This window comes from Coregonus lavaretus (assembly GCF_964263955.1).
Source record: "Coregonus lavaretus genome assembly, chromosome: 16".
NCBI classification, from domain to species: domain Eukaryota; kingdom Metazoa; phylum Chordata; class Actinopteri; order Salmoniformes; family Salmonidae; genus Coregonus; species Coregonus lavaretus.
In genome coordinates, this window is record NC_140003.1 from 45552924 (window position 1) to 45569828 (window position 16905).

Genomic DNA, 16905 nt, shown 5'->3' on the forward strand with positions numbered 1-16905 from the left:
ACCGTCATGATCAGTGGTGTTTACGTTTTGTGGGAGATTTCCTGGTAAATAACACTACAGTCCAACTACCATTAGAAAGGAAATCCATTTACAGGATGTAAACGCTTCCATTCTCTCTCTTTTCCACATCAGCCTTCTATGTTGATAATACAGACCTCAGTTTTCAATAATATAATGAACAAAAATATGAAAGCAACATGCAACAATTGCATTGATTTTTCTGAGTTACAGTTCATATGAGGAAATCAGGCAATTAAAATAAATAAATTAGGCCCTAATCCATGGATTTTACATGACTGGGAATACAGATATGCATCTGTTGGTCACAGATACCTTCAAAAAAAGGGCCTCACAATGGCCCTCAGGATCTCGTTACGGTATTTTTGTACATTCAAATTGCCATCGATAAAATACAATAGTGTTAGTTGTTAGTAGCCTATACCTGCTCATACCATAACTCCACCGCCACCATGGGGCACTCTGTTCACAACGTTGACATCTGTAAACCGCTCGCCCACAAGACGCCATACACGTGATCTGTGGTTGTGAGGCCGGTTGGACGCACTGCCAAATTCTCTAAAACGACGTTGGAGGCGGCTTATGGTAGAGAAATTAACATTCAATTCTCTGGCAACAGTTCTGGTGGGAATTCCTGCAGTTAACAATTGCCAATTGCGCGCTCCCTCGAAACTTGAGACATCTGTGGCATTGAGTTGTGTGACAAAACTGCACATTTTATTATTTAGTATTAACTACAGTGAGGGAAAAAAGTATTTGATCCTCTGCTGTTTTTGTACGTTTGCCCAATGACAAAGAAATGATCAATCTATAATTTTAATGGTAGGTTTATTTGAACAGTGAGAGACAAAATAACAACAAAAAAATCCAGAAAAACGCATGTCAAAAATGTTATAAATTTATTTGCATTTTAATGAGGGAAATAAGTATCTGACCCCCTCTCAATCAGAAAGATTTCTGGCTCCCAGGTGTCTTTTATACAGGTAACAAGCTGAGATTATGAGCACACTCTTAAAGGGAGTGTTCCTAATCTCAGTTTGTTACCTGTATAAAAGACACCTGTCCACAGAAGCAATCAATCAATCAGATTCCAAACTCTCCACCATGGCCAAGACCAAAGAGCTCTCCAAGGATGTCAGGGACAAGATTGTTGACCTACACAAGGCTGGAATGGGCTACAAGACCATCGCCAAGCAGCTTGGTGAGAAGGTGACAACAGTTGGTGCGATTATTCGCAAATGGAAGAAACACAAAAGAACTGTCAATCTCCGTCGGCCTGGGGCTCCATGTAAGATCTCACCTCGTGGAGTTGCAATGATCATGAGAACGGTGAGGAATCAGCCCAGAACTACACGGGAGGATCTTGTCAATGATCTCAAGGCAGCTGGGACCATAGTCACCAAGAAAACAATTGGTAACACATTACACCGTGAAGGACTGAAATACTGCAGAGCCGGCAAGGTCTCCCTGCTCAACAAAGCACATATACATGGCCATCTGAAGTTTGCCAATGAACATCTGAATGATTCAGAGGAGAACTGGGTGAAAGTGTTGTGGTCAGATGAGACCAAAATCGAGCTCTTTGGCATCAACTCAACTCACCGTGTTTGGAGGAGGAGGAATGCTGCCTATGACCCCAATAACACCATCCCCACCGTCAAACATGGAGGTGGAAACATTATGCTTTGGGGGTGTTTTTCTGCTAAGGGGACAGGACAACTTCACCGCATCAAAGGGACGATGGACGGGGCCATGTACCGTCAAATCTTGGGTGAGAACCTCCTTCCCTCAGCCAGGGCATTGAAAATGGGTCGTGGATGGGTATTCCAGCATGACAATGACCCAAAACACACGGCCAAGGCAACAAAGGAGTGGCTCAAGAAGAAGCACATTAAGGTCCTGGAGTGGCCTAGCCAGTCTCCAGACCTTAATCCCATAGAAAATATGTGGAGGGAGCTGAAGGTTTGAGTTGCCAAACGTCAGCCTTGAAACCTTAATGACTTGGAGAAGATCTGCAAAGAGGAGTGGAACAAAATCCCTCCTGAGATATGTGCAAACCTGGTGGCCAACTACAAGAAACGTCTGACCTCTGTGATTGCCAACAAGGGTTTTGCCACCAAGTACTAAGTCATGTTTTGCAGAGGGGTCAAATACTAATTTCCCTCATTGAAATGCATATCAATTTATAACATTTTAGAAATGCTTTTTTTTCTGGATTTTTTTTGGTTGTTATTCTGTCTCTCACTGATCAAATAAACCTACCATTAAAATTATAGACTGATCATGTCTTTATCAGTTGGACAAACATACAAAATCAGCAGGGGATCAAATACTTTTTTCCCTCACTGTATGGGTTGTCCTCTGTAGCTCAATTGGTAGAGCGCGGCGCTTGTAACGCCAGGGTAGTGGGTTCGATCCCCGCGACCACCCATACTTAAAAATGTATGCACACATGTCTGTAAGTCGCTTTGGATAAAATATGTATTCTTTAGTATTAACTATGTTACCACCTTTTGTTTTGTATGTTAGTACGTTGCCAGGGCTAGCTCTCTCTCTCTCTCTCTCTGATATGAGTGGCACTGCAGTAGCTATTTCTAATGGCACTCTCCAGCACATTAGCCTCCTTTTCTTAGAGTACTGTGCAGTGTCCACGGTGTCCATTAATCAGGCTGATTGACAGTGACAAGGACGAAATGAAACATAATGGAGAGGAGAAGAACGTCACATAACCCTCCGTGGGGCCACAGCCAACCAGGAAACTCACCAACTTTTAATATACTGTACGTACAGTAGGAAGTCACCCAAAGATATAACCCCCCCCCCACACCCAGACAATAAAGCATGCAGACATTTAATGGTAACGACTTGTAAAACCCTTGCTGTGCTTTCGGCACCGTGACTCAAAAATGTTCAGCCGCCATCACAGATGATTAGATCACTTCCGTAAATCCTTGCGTGATAAAGAGGAATACTGTATGTGAGAACATGAATCGTTGCATGATAACAGCACCTAATCTCGCAGCGATGAATAATGTATCAGCTCACAAATTTAATTATTAAATAATGTGTCCTGGTTTTAGTTGCTTTAAAGTTTGGTTTCTTCCTCAGTGAAAGGCTGCCTGGAGTCAGAGTCACTCTGGAATGTTCCAGCAAGGAGCAAAAACACATACATGTGTCATAGGATTGACCTCTAGTCTATATTTCATCCTTGGTGACATTCAAATGTATTTCTCCAGTGCCCTCCACCAGCTTTAATTCTGAAATAAATAGAAAGGCCCACTGCTATGTTAAGAGAATAATATACTCTTTCTCTCTCTCTCTCTCTCTCTCTCTCTCTCTCTCTCTCTCTCCTCTCTCTCTCTCTCTCCTCTCTCTCTCCTCTCTCTCTCTCTCTCTCTCCTCTCTCTCTCTCTCTCTCTGTCTCTCTCTCTCTCTCTCTTTCTCTCTCTCTCTCTCTCTCTCTCTCTAGCTCTCTCTCTCTCTCTCTCTCTCTCTTTCTCTCTCCCTCCTTTTTTATTTTTTTCCTCTCTCTCTTCCTTTCCCTCTCCCTCTCCCTCTCTCCAGCATAATCCTCTATATTTCTCATCTCTATTTGAATGGCTAGCAGTAGCGGGGAGGCTCATAATTGGAGCAGTGAAATGGGTCACTTTCTCCTCACTGTTCCACCTCATGAGTTATTCAGACGCGCTGCGCTCCGCAGCCTTTCAAGCCAAAAGACGGCGTGCTCCGCTCTGAACCATTCTAGGATCTACAACACACACAAAAAAATCCCCTCGCTGCCACATACAGAGACAGAGAACACATATTGCTGCTTGCAACATATAGCAATACTCCATCATTCTCTGCTATCAAAGGATGGTGAATTTGGATTCATGCGAGCTATATTTCAGGAAGGGTTAGTACCTATGGTTATGGGTAGACCTCTGAATCCAGTGTTAGGTGGGTCTGCATGCAATGTGAGTGATTTGCTCTCCCTCTCGTGCAGTCCTCATGTCCTCTTGCTGTTGTCAGCAGTATACTCTGTCTCAAAATGTGCATCAGCCAATTCAAATGCACGTTATAGAACTCTACATTGTAGAAGGTCCCATCAGATAACCTGGCACACGTTAGCCCTATGCCAACCTCACCAGATGACAGTGATTAATTTCCTGGACATGAACAAACACGTTTCCATAATAAGTCAAGCACTCTCCTTATCGCCGTACAGATTGCAGTATTGTAGTAACAGTGTTACTTATTTTGAAGAAGTTTATCGCAAGTCCGAATTCGAACCCATACTAGAGGAAAGTTTATCGTTCTAGCCTACACCTCTCAATCAACAGGGTGGTAAAATAGACCATTCTACTGCACGCTGTAGGCCGTCACAGTCAATCACAAGCACAGTCACAGTCTATCACAAGCACAGTCACAGTCTATCACAAGCACAGTCACAGCCTATCACAAGCATAGTCACAGTCTATCACAAGCAGTCACAGCCTATCACAAGCACGGTCACAGTCAATCACAAGCACAGTCACAGCCTATCACAAGCACAGTCACAGCCTATCACAAGCACAGTCACAGCCTATCACAAGCACAGTCACAGTCTATCACAAGCAGAGTCACAGCCTATCACAAGCACAGTCACAGTCTATCACAAGCACAGTCACAGTCTATCACAAGCACAGTCACAGTCTATCACAAGCACAGTCACAGTCTATCACAAGCACAGTCACAGCCTATCACAAGCACAGTCACAGCCTATCACAAGCACAGTCACAGCCTATCACAAGCACAGTCACAGTCTATCACAAGCACAGTCACAGTCTATCACAAGCACAGTCACAGTCTATCACAAGCAGAGTCACAGCCTATCACAAGCACAGTCCACAGTCAATCACAAGCACAGTCACAGCCTACGCAAAACCATATTTGCGAACCAACTTAAATCACTCACTTCACAGGGCCTGGTGGGGTGGTACACTGTTTGCTACCTGTCAAATATAGGCCTACACATTATTTTTTTAAGCCCATAACCATGTGTGTGAGTTTCAAAGTAGATTTGTTCAAGACTACCACTCTGTGTGACCCTTGATTTAGCTGATTTAGCCCACAGCAGTAAAAGGTTAACCTGTCTCCTCCCCTTCATCTACACTGATTGAAGTGGATTTAACAAGTGACATCAACAATGGGGATCATATCTTTCACCTGGATTCATCTGGTCAGTCTATGTCGTGGAAAGAGCATGTTCTTAATGTTTTGTACACTCAGTGTATATTTGTTGATTGACCAACCGAAAGCGTTAGTGGCAGCAAACATATTTAGGGTACCTAACAGTTTTGGTAACGGTTTCACATTGGGGGCAGCTTCAGGGGCCTCTTTTTTGTTGTTGTCTTGCACTCCTGTTTATTTCTCTCAGAGAGCTAAACCAAATCGTTTGATGTCATTCAACTACCCAAAACGGACTTCAACAGATGTATAATGACATCAGCATATTCACAGAACCGTCTAGTAAGGTCTCAGTCCAGGTGCGGTGTGAACATATTATAATACGCAACATGTACCTTTAGAAATAACCAAAACAATTTTTTATTTTTATTTTATTACCCCCTTTTTCTCCCCAATTGGTAGTTACAGTCTTGTCCCATCGCTGCAACTCCCGTACGGACTCGGGAGAGACGAAGGTCGAGAGCCATGCGTCCTCCGAAACACAACCCTGCCAAGCCGCACTGCTTCTTGACAAAAATTACTACAGTATACTTTACTGTGTAAAGTATACTGTGCATTTTTAAAAATTAAACATAATATAAAGTTTCTAAACCTATACGACGTCTGTGTCTAGAAAGCCAATTACAATATTTTTTTTCTCACAAAATGGTCTTTTGAACAATCAGATCAGCTCTGAAAAGAGCCGATGTGAAAAGATCTGATGTGATTGTTCAAAAGACCAATTAGTGGAAACAAGAATTGGGCTGCCTGTCTAAACGCAGCCTACTACAAGCAGAACAACTTTAGTTTGTCATCAATCTGTCTTGGTTGATGTTCCCATTCCTTCTAAAACAGTGGCCAGCCAGCTCTCTGATATTGGATTATTAGCCACAATTAAGGGCAGGGAGAAAAATGGCTTTCAATGAGGCGTAAACTCTTCTAGGAGAACGGAAGCCAGAGAGGAAGGACAATGGCACATTTAGCGACAGACGTTTCTGTCTGGAGATAGTCTTGCAGATCCCCCAACCACAAATACACACACAAACACACACACGCACACACACACACACACACACACACACGCACACACACACACACACACACACACACACACACACACACACACACACACACACACACACACACATTGGCAGTGCAATACAAAAGGCCATTAAGGGGAGTTATGACTCATAACAGAGAGCCTGTCGACATGAACATCTCCAAACCACTCTGGCCTGTAATGCCGGTTATACTGATACCCTGCTATACACCTACAGCCAAGGGGGCTGATGTAGCATTGACCACGTTTGCATTGCAACACCAATATCCCATTACTATTCGGGATAATCAAGTATTCTGTTTTTTGAGTTGACGCATACAATATAAATATCATATCCCGTTTAAAAAAATAAAACCGAAGAAGCTCGTAACCTGGTTTTGAGAAACCCGAATAAAAATGCCTGGGATGTGCTGATTTTAGACGGGATACCAGTGGTGTCCGCTGATTGGCTGAATATACATTTTTTTTTTAGAACGAGCAGAGTGCAGCCAGCTCATGAGTACATTGATGACACAAGCACAGGGTAAAATCTACAGGTGAAAACAAATGATCTAACTGCGGATAGCTAGTTAGCATAATGTCACATTCATCCCACATGAAAAAAAATACTACAGATTCTATATAATACTACAGTACTTACTATATAATTCTAAAGTAAACTCTAGTATATTGTAGAATACTATACACACTATAGTATCCCTGTAGTATCGCTTGAGCATGTGTAGTGCTTACTATAGAATGTTGTAGTATACTGTAGAATACTACTGTATAGGTAATACTGCAGTATTATCTGTAAAAACACTACGGTCCGCAAAAACACTACACTTTTTTTAACTGTAGTAAACACTACAGTATATAATGTGCATATACCCTGTCCCTTCCACTCCCCAATATCCCAATTTTGCCACCCATAAGTGAGAAACCTACATAATAATAATATGCCATTTAGCAGACGCTTTTATCCAAAGCGACTTACAGTCATGCGTGCATACATTTTTGTGTATGGGTGGTCCCGGGGATCGAACCCACTACGGCGTTACAAGCGCCGTGCTCTACCAGCTGAGCTACATGCCAAGTATAGACCATATACTGTGTTCCATACAGGTTATAGAAAATAGCAGAAGCTCTGAACTCTCTGTTCAGAACCCAGTTGTACCTACCTGCAGATTATAGAACAATTGCTCTTTTAGAATTTCCTGAAGAAGAAAGCCTCCATTTCTATGTCATGGAAAATACAACAAATACGCTAGAGTAAATAATGTAAGTAAGTAAGTAATGTCCGCAAAAAACACTACAAAAATTACTAAAGTATACTACAATTAGCAAAAACACTAACTTAATTACCATAGTATATACTACATTATTTATACTATAGATAACTATAAATACTACAGTATACTAGAGTAAATACTACAGTGTTCACTGTAGTGTTAAGCAAAAACGCTACAGTAAATAATACAGTAAAGTACGCAAAAAAACTACAGTGAATACTATGGTATTTATACCATAGTATACTATAGTATTTTGTCATGTGGGATGATGTGCTCACCTGTAACTTTAGTTAGACTTGACTGACATGCAAGCTAGCAAGCTAGCTACCGGCATGCTAGCTAGCTAACAGCAGGAGAAACAAACAATTATTAGAAACAACAAACTGTGTTGCCAATTGGTCACAGAGACATGTTTTTTTTTTGTTTTTGTCCTACCAGATCCGCGAGAAGGTTCTAGCTAGTCTGTCCGTCGACTGTTAATGGATGTGGATGTCCGGTTCAGGTCCCAAGCTCACAATGACTGTCATTATTTATTTATTTATTTACAAGTTCATTGCAATTTGCAATTTTTTAAAAATCTGTTCAGTACCTGATAGAGCTGACCCAGAAGGCATGGGGCGTTCATTTCAACGCCCCCAGGACGGTCCATGTACATTGTGCTGTGAAAATCATGTGATGAAATCCTGCAATCTCATTGCTGCAGTCCCCCCTAGTAGCAAGCAATGTAATAGGATTTCAGTCCTTCACAGTGTAATGTGTTACCAATTGTTTTCTTGGTGACTATGGTCCCAGCTGCCTTGAGATCATTGACAAGATCCTCCCGTGTAGTTCTGGGCTGATTCCTCACCGTTCTCATGATCATTGCAACTCCACGAGGTGAGATCTTGCATGGAGTCAATTTATAACATTTTTGAGATGCATCTTTCTGGATTTTTTTGTTGTTATTCTGTCTCTCACTGTTCAAATAAACCTACCATTAAAATTATAGACTGATCATTTCTTTGTCAGTGGGCAAACGTACAAAATCAGCAGGGGATCAAATACTTATTTCCCCTCACTGTATATATACTGTATACAGTGGGGGAAAAAAGTATTTAGTCAGCCACCAATTGTGCAAGTTCTCCCACTTAAAAAGATGAGAGAGGCCTGTAATTTTCATCATAGGTACACGTCAACTATGACAGACAAAATGAGGAAAAAAAATCCAGAAAATCACATTGTAGGATTTTTTATGAATTGATTTGCAAATTATGTTGGAAAATAAGTATTACGCGACCAATAAACATTGATTTGTCACAAAATATCATCATGTGACTCCAAGTTTACTTTGATATTATTTTTAAATATAATTTAGCAGACACTCATATCCAGAGCAAAATTAGGGTTAGGTGCCTTGCTCAAGGGCATATGGACAGATTTTTCACCTAGTCGGCTCAGGAATTCGAACCAGCAACTTTTTGGTTACTGGTCCAACGCTCTTAACCGCTAGACTACCTACCGATATGATGGTAATTATGTCAATATTTGCACAGAAAGACGTTTCCACCGCCATTTCCAGGATAATTAATTTTACAGACACAAAAAGATCCCACCTTGTCTAATGTGTTTTGTTTTGTTGACATTTGGAAAGTTTACTGACATATTTGCTGTTTCCATCAGGCCTGTCATGAAATGTTTTATCAGACATACTTAGTATTTCACTTTCAACCACATAAAATAAGCATCCAAGACTAACTGAAATACTACCAGAAACATGTTCGATCGTTTTCATAGCTTTTCAATTCCTTAAAGATCGGTCAATAAACTGATTTCATTTGGATATTTTGCACAGAATATCTCCCCCGGTCCCTAAACATCTTCACTCTGCAAGAGAAGCAGAAAGAGAAAATGTTCCAATGTCAACAAGATTGTTGATGATGTATTCATTCTATCCATTTATGCCGTTGTTCTGGTGAGCAAGGCTTTATTTAGTATTCTAGAGCATCAAGTAATGACAGTAGAGAAGCTGCATATACAGTACCTTAGGAAAGTATTCAGATCCCTTAACTTTTTACAATTTTTTTTATTTTTTTTTATCCTCATCAATCTACACCCAATACCCCATAATGACAAAGCGAAAACAAGTTTTTAGAAATGTTTGAAAACGTATAATGAAAATAAATAAATAAATACCTTATTTACATAAGTATTCAGACCCTTTGCTATGAGACTCGAAATTGAGCTCAGGTGCATCCTGTTTCCATTGATCATCCTTGAGATGTTTCTACAACTTGATGGGAGTCCACCTGTGGTCAATTCAATTGATTGGACATGATTTGGAAAGGCACACACCTTTCTATATAAGGTCCCACAGTTGACAGTGCATGTCAGGAAGTCACTCCTCAGTAAAAGACACATGACAGCCCGCTTGGAGTTTGCCAAAAGGGACATAAAATGGTGTTGAATGGAGCTGAAGGACGGGACTAATAACAACTAACAACAACTAATAACAACAGGATAACTAATGTAAAGCATACTGTGTCCATAATAAGTATATGGGTTATAGGTTGAGAGCTTTTGTGAAAGAACACAGTTAGAAAAATATGGCATATAGAAGCAAACCGGATGGACATCATGAAAATGATCGGAGAGGTTGAGAATAGAGGAAGTTCAGGAGTAAAAACAAACAAAATATAATTATTGTTAAATTGACTGTGTCCATAAAATGTATACAGTATGTATAAGCTGGAAGTAGAGGCCTAAACGTTGTTGTTCACTGGTTTACTCCAATTAGGGAAGGGGTGGTGGGGTTGGAAAGTAATAAAGGGATATATATATATATATATATATGTATATGTATTTACAGTTGCAGTCGGAAGTTTACATACACTTAGGTTGGAGTCATTAAAACTTGTTTTTCAACCACTCCACCAATTTCTTGTTAACAACCTATAGTTTTGGCAAGTCGGTTAGGACATCTACTTTGTGCATGACACAAATCATTTTTCCAACAATTGTTTACAGACATATTATTTCACTTATAATTCACTGTATCACAATTCCAATGGGTCAGAAGTGTACATACACTAAGTTGACTGTACCTTAAAACAGCTTGGAAATTCCAGAAAATTATGTCATGGCTTCAGAAGCTTCTGATAGGCTGATTGACATCATTTGAATCAATTGGAGGTGTACCTGTGGATATATTTCAAGACCTACCTTCAAACTCAGTGTCTCTTTGCTTGACATCATGGGAAAATCAAAAGAAATCAGCCAAGACCTCAAAGAAAAATTGTAGACCTCCACAAGTCTGGTTCATCCTTGGGAGCAATTTCCAAATGCCTGAAGGTACCACGTTCATCTGTACAAACAATAGTACGCAAGTATAAATACCATGGGACCACGCAGCCGTCATACCGCTCAGGAAGGAGACGCGTTCTGTCTACTAGAGATTAACGTACTTTGGTGCGAAAAGTGCAAATTAATCCCAGAACAACAGCAAAGGACCTTGTGAAGATGCTGGAGGAAACGGGTACAAAAGTATCTATATCCACAGTAAAACGACTCCTATATCGACATAACCTGAAAGGCCTCTCAGCAAGGAAGAAGCCACTGCTCCAAAACCGCCATAAAAAAGCCAGACTACGGTTTGCAACTGCACATGGGGACATAGATCATACTTTTTGGAAAAATGTCCTCTGGTCTGATTAAACAACAATAGAACTGTTTGGCCATAATGACCATCGTTATATTTGGAGGAAAAAGGGGGTTGCTTGCAAGCCGAAGAACACCATCCCAACCGTGAAGCACAGGGGTGGCAGCATCATGCTGTGGGGATGCTTTGCTGCAGGAGGGACTGGTGCACTTCACAAAATAGATGGCATCATGAGGAAGGAAAAGTATGTGGATATATTAAAGCAACATCTCAAGACATCAGTCAGGAAGTTAAAGCTTGGTCGCAAATGGGTCTTACAAATGGACAATGATCCCATTTACATTTAAGTCATTTAGCAGACACTTTTATCCAGAGCGACTTACAAATTGGTGCATTCAACTTAGGATAGCCAGTGGGACAACCACATCTTAATCACAGTAAGTACACTTCTTCAAACAAGCAACTGTGGGGGGGTAGAAGGATTACTATTATACTATTCCAGGTATTCCTTAAAGAGGTAGGGTTTCAAGTGTCTCCGGAAGGTAGTCAGTGACTCCGCTGTCCTGGCGTCGTGGGGGAGCTTGTTCCACCATTGGGGTGCCAGATAGAACATTTGTGGGCAGAACTGAAAAAGTGTGTGCGAGCAAGGAGGCCTACAAACCTGACTCAGTTACACTAGCTCTGTCAGGAGGAATGGGCCAAAATTCACCCAACTTATTGTGAGAAGCTTGTGGAAGGCTACCCGAAATGTTTGACCCAAGATAAACAATTTAAAGGCAATGCTACCAAATACTAATTGAGTGTATGTAAACTTTTGACCCACTAGGAATGTGATGAAATAAATAAAGCTTAAATAAATCATTCTCTCAACTATTATTCTGACATTTCTGTCACGGTTTCGGCAGGCTTCGGCGTTCGCCGTCTCCGGAATACTAGCTGCCACCGTTGTTTCGTGGTGTGATTGCTTTGGTCTGTCTTGTACACCTGTATCTGTTTGTGTCCTGATTACGTGTCCTATAAGTTCCTTGTTTTGTATTAGTTAGATTGTGTGTTGTTGTCTGCCTTTCGTGCGGAGCTGCGTGTTTGCGCTCTGTCTGTTTTGTGTATTGTTTACGCATGTTTGCGTAATTCCCTCGCCTCCGTTTGTTTTCGAGGTAGTGTATTGTTTTGTTGCACTTTGGACTAGTAAAGTCTTTTGGACGAATCCTCTGTGTCCTGCGCCTGACTCCTCCACCACATCCACATCGGTTCTTCTGACAATTTCACATTCTGAAAAATAAAGTGGTGATCCTAACTGACCTAAGACAGGGAATCTTTACTAGGATTAAATGTCAGGAATTGTGAAAAACTGAGTTTAAATGTATATGGTGTATGTAAACTTCCGACTTCAACAGTATGTGTATGTATGTATATGTATATGTATATATATATATATATATATATATATATATATATATATATATATATATATATATATATATATTGTTTTTTATTTTTTTGCGAGAGAAAAGAAAAACATATGGGGGATTGGAAGTGATGCAGACAATTACATTGATGGAAGTTGTCACGGTTTCGGCCGAGGCTGCTCCTCCTCCTGGTTCGGGCAGGCTTCGGCGTTCGCCGTCCCCGGAGTACTAGCTGCCACCGCTCTATGTTTCTGTGTTCTATTGCTTTTGTCTGTCTGTCACACCTGTGGTTGTTTTAGAGTTGATTACGTGTCTTATAAGTTCCATGTTGTTTCTAGGGTAGTTGTGTGTGGTTATTTGTTGTTACGTGGTTTTGATACGTGTTTTTCTTTCCGTGTCATTTTTCCCTTTTGAAGTGTTTTACGCGTGTGCGTAATGGTCCTCACCTCTTGTGTTTTCGAGGTCGGGGTTTGTACACTTGTTTGGGACATTATTAAAAGTCTTGTTGGACTACCTCTGCTTCCTGCGCTTGACTCCTCCACCGCATCCACGACAGGTTGTGACAGAACCACACACCATCATGGAGTCAGCAGGATCAGCGGCGTCTCCCGAATCACTGCTGGAACGGCTCAACTTCCAGGACGCCATGATCCAGCAAATCGGGACCACTATGGACAAGGTGTCCAACACCCTGCGCCGTTTGGTGAACACTGAGGACTTTTACAACATCACATCACCAACGGTCAGTCCTCCTCTCTCAGTACCGGAACCCAGTGGCATTCGGCTCTCACTCCCGAGGGCATATGACGGTTCTGCAGCCGGGTGTCAGGGATTTCTCCTGCAGGTAGAACTGTACCTTGCCACTATACACCCGGCGCCCTCGGGATACGAGAGCGTCTCCGCCCTCATCTCCTGTCTCTCCGGCAAAGCGTTAGAATGGGCCAACGCTGAATGGAGGGGAATAGACGCCGCTACCATCACCTACGCGGAGTTCTCTCGCCGCTTCCGGACTGTTTTCGATCATCCTCCTGAGGGTAGAGCGGCGGGAGAGCGTCTATTCCACCTCCGACAGGGGAAGAGGAGCGCACAGGAGTTCTCACTGGAGTTCCGGACACTAGCAGCGGATGCGGGGTGGAATGAGAGGGCCCTCATCGACCAGTACCGGTGTAGTCTACACGAGGACGTTCGTAGGGAGCTGGCCTGCAGGGACACCAACCTAACGTTTGACCAGTTGGTGGACGTTTCCATCCGTCTGGATACCCTGCTGGCTACCCGCGGACGTCCCGAGTGGGGGTCGTCCAGTCCACCCTCCAGCACCCCCGAGCCGATTCCCATGGAGCTGGGGGGTGCTGGCGCTAGAGAGAGGAGGAGGGGGAACCCGAGGGGGGCCATCCACTGCACCACCTGCGGTCGTGGAGGACACACTGCGACCAGGTGCTGGGGAGGGTCTCCTAGGGGAGGTGACAACAGGCAACGCACTGGGGAGTCATTTCAGGTGAGTAGACGCCCCACTCACCCAGAGCTCTCTGTTGGTCACATGAGTATTCCTGTGAGGTTTCCACAGGTGGCACCTCATTCCCAGCATAAGGCGCTAGTAGATTCAGGCGCAGCCGGGAACTTTATTGATCGGGCATTTTGTAATAGGTTAAGGATTCCCCTTCGGCCGGTAGACAATCCATTTCCTGTCCACGCACTAGACAGCCGGCCGTTGGGGTCGGGTCTGATCAGGGAGGTCACAGCACCACTGACTATGACGACGCAGGGGGGTCATGAGGAGAGCATTCAGTTTTATCTGATTGACTCTCCTGCGTATCCCGTGGTGTTGGGACTTCCCTGGTTAAGCACCCATGATCCTACTATAGCGTGGCAACAGAGGGCTCTTATGGAGTGGTCTGCTCAGTGTGTAGGGAGATGTCTAGGTGTTTCCGTAGGGGCGACCTCGGTAGAGAGTCCGAACCAAGTGCCCGCACTGCGCATTCCCCCTGAGTATGAGGATTTAGCACTCGTGTTTAGTAAATCGAGGGCAGCACGGCTACCTCCTCATAGACAGGGGGACTGTGCGATAAATCTCCAAACAGGAGCGGCTCTTCCTCGGAGTCATGTGTATCCCCTGTCTCAAGAGGAGACAGCGGCTATGGAGACATACATAGCCGAGTCCTTGGCACAGGGATACATACGGCCCTCTACTTCCCCAGTCTCCTCGAGTTTCTTCTTTGTGAAGAAGAAGGACGGGGGATTGCGCCCGTGTATTGATTATCGTAGTCTCAATCAGATTACAGTTAAATACAGCTACCCACTGCCACTGATTGCGACGATGACGGAATCATTACGCGGAGCGCGATTCTTCACAAAGTTGGATCTCAGGAGCGCGTACAATCTGGTGCGCATTAGGGGGGGGGATGAATGGAAGACAGCATTTAGCACAACCTCGGGTCATTACGAGTATCTCGTCATGCCATACGGGTTAATGAATGCTCCGTCAGTCTTCCAATCCTTTGTTGACGAGATTTTCCGGGACATGCATGGGCAGGGTGTAGTAGTTTACATCGACGACATCCTGGTGTACTCTTCTACCCGAGCCGAGCATGTAGCCCAGGTGCGCCGAGTATTGAGACGACTGTTGGAGCATGACTTGTATGTCAAGGCAGAGAAATGCCTGTTCTTCCAGGAGTCCGTCTCCTTTTTGGGTTATCGGTTGTCTTCAGCTGGTGTGGAGATAGAGGTAGACCGGGTATCGGCCGTGCGTAATTGGCAAACTCCAACCACTGTAAAAGAGGTGCAGCAGTTCTTGGGTTTTGCTAATTACTACCGGAGGTTTATTCGGGGTTTTGGACAGGTTGCAGCTCCCATTACGTCCTTGCTAAAGGGGGGTCTGGTTCGCTTGCGTTGGTCGGCTGAGGCGGACAGGGCATTTATCAAGCTTAAGAACCTGTTCACCTCGGCTCCGGTGCTGGCGCATCCGGATCCCTCTTTACCATTCCAGGTTGAGGTAGACGCGTCCGAGACCGGTATTGGGGCAGTCCTCTCACAGCGGTCCGGCGCGCCACCTAAACTCCGCCCCTGTGCTTTCTACTCGAAGAAGCTCAGCTCGGCGGAGTGTAACTATGATGTCGGGGACAGGGAGTTGTTAGCCGTAGTCCAAGCCCTAAAGGTGTGGAGGCATTGGCTTGAGGGGGCTCAACACCCTTTTCTCATTCTGACTGATCACCGTAACCTGGAGTACATCCGGGCAGCTAGGAGATTGAACCCTCGTCAGGCTAGGTGGAATATGTTCCTAACCCGGTTCGTCTTTAAAATCACATACATCCCAGGGTCCCAGAATGTTAAGGCAGACGCACTGTCCCGGCGGTATGACACGGAGGAGAGGTCCAACGAGCCTACTTCCATATTGCCGGAATCTTGTTTGGTGGCTCCGGTAGTATGGGAGGTCGATACGGAAATCGAGCGGGCACTGCGTACCGACCCTACTCCCCCCGAGTGTCCTGTGGGGCGGACGTACGTTCCGCTCGAGGTCCGCGATCGTCTTATCTATTGGGCTCATACATCACCCTCCTCTGGACATCCAGGTATTGGCCGGACCGTGCACTGTCTTAGCATGAAATACTGGTGGCCAACGTTAGCTAGGGATGTGAGGGTTTATGTCTCCTCCTGCTCTGTGTGTGCCCAGTATAAGGCGCCTAGACATTTGCCCAGGGGTAAGCTACATCCCCTGCCCGTTCCACAACGACCATGGTCCCACCTCTCGGTAGATTTCGTAACTGACCTACCTCCCTCCCAGGGGAATACCACCATATTGGTCGTTGTGGATCGGTTTTCTAAAGCCTGTCGTCTCCTTCCCATGCCGGGTCTCCCTACTGCCCTACAAACCGCTGAGGCTCTCTTTACCCATGTGTTCCGGCACTATGGGGTCCCCGAGGATATTGTGTCTGACCGAGGTCCCCAGTTCACTTCCAGAGTTTGGGGAGCGTTCATGGAACGGTTGGGGGTCTCGGTAAGCCTTACCTCGGGGTATCACCCAGAGAGTAATGGGCAGGTGGAACGAGTTAACCAGGATGTGGGTAGGTTTTTGAGGTCCTATTGCCGGGACCGGCCGGAGGAGTGGTCGAGGTTCATCCCCTAGGCCGAGATGGCCCAGAACTCTCTCCGCCACTCCTCCACCAACTTAACACCTTTCCAGTGTGTTTTAGGTTATCAGCCGGTCCTGGCTCCGTGGCACGAGAGCCAGATCGAGGCCCCTGCGGTGGACGAGTGGATTCGGCGCTCGGAAGAGACGTGGGACGCTGCCCATGTCCATCTGCAGCGTGCCATCCGTCACCAAAAGGCGAGCGC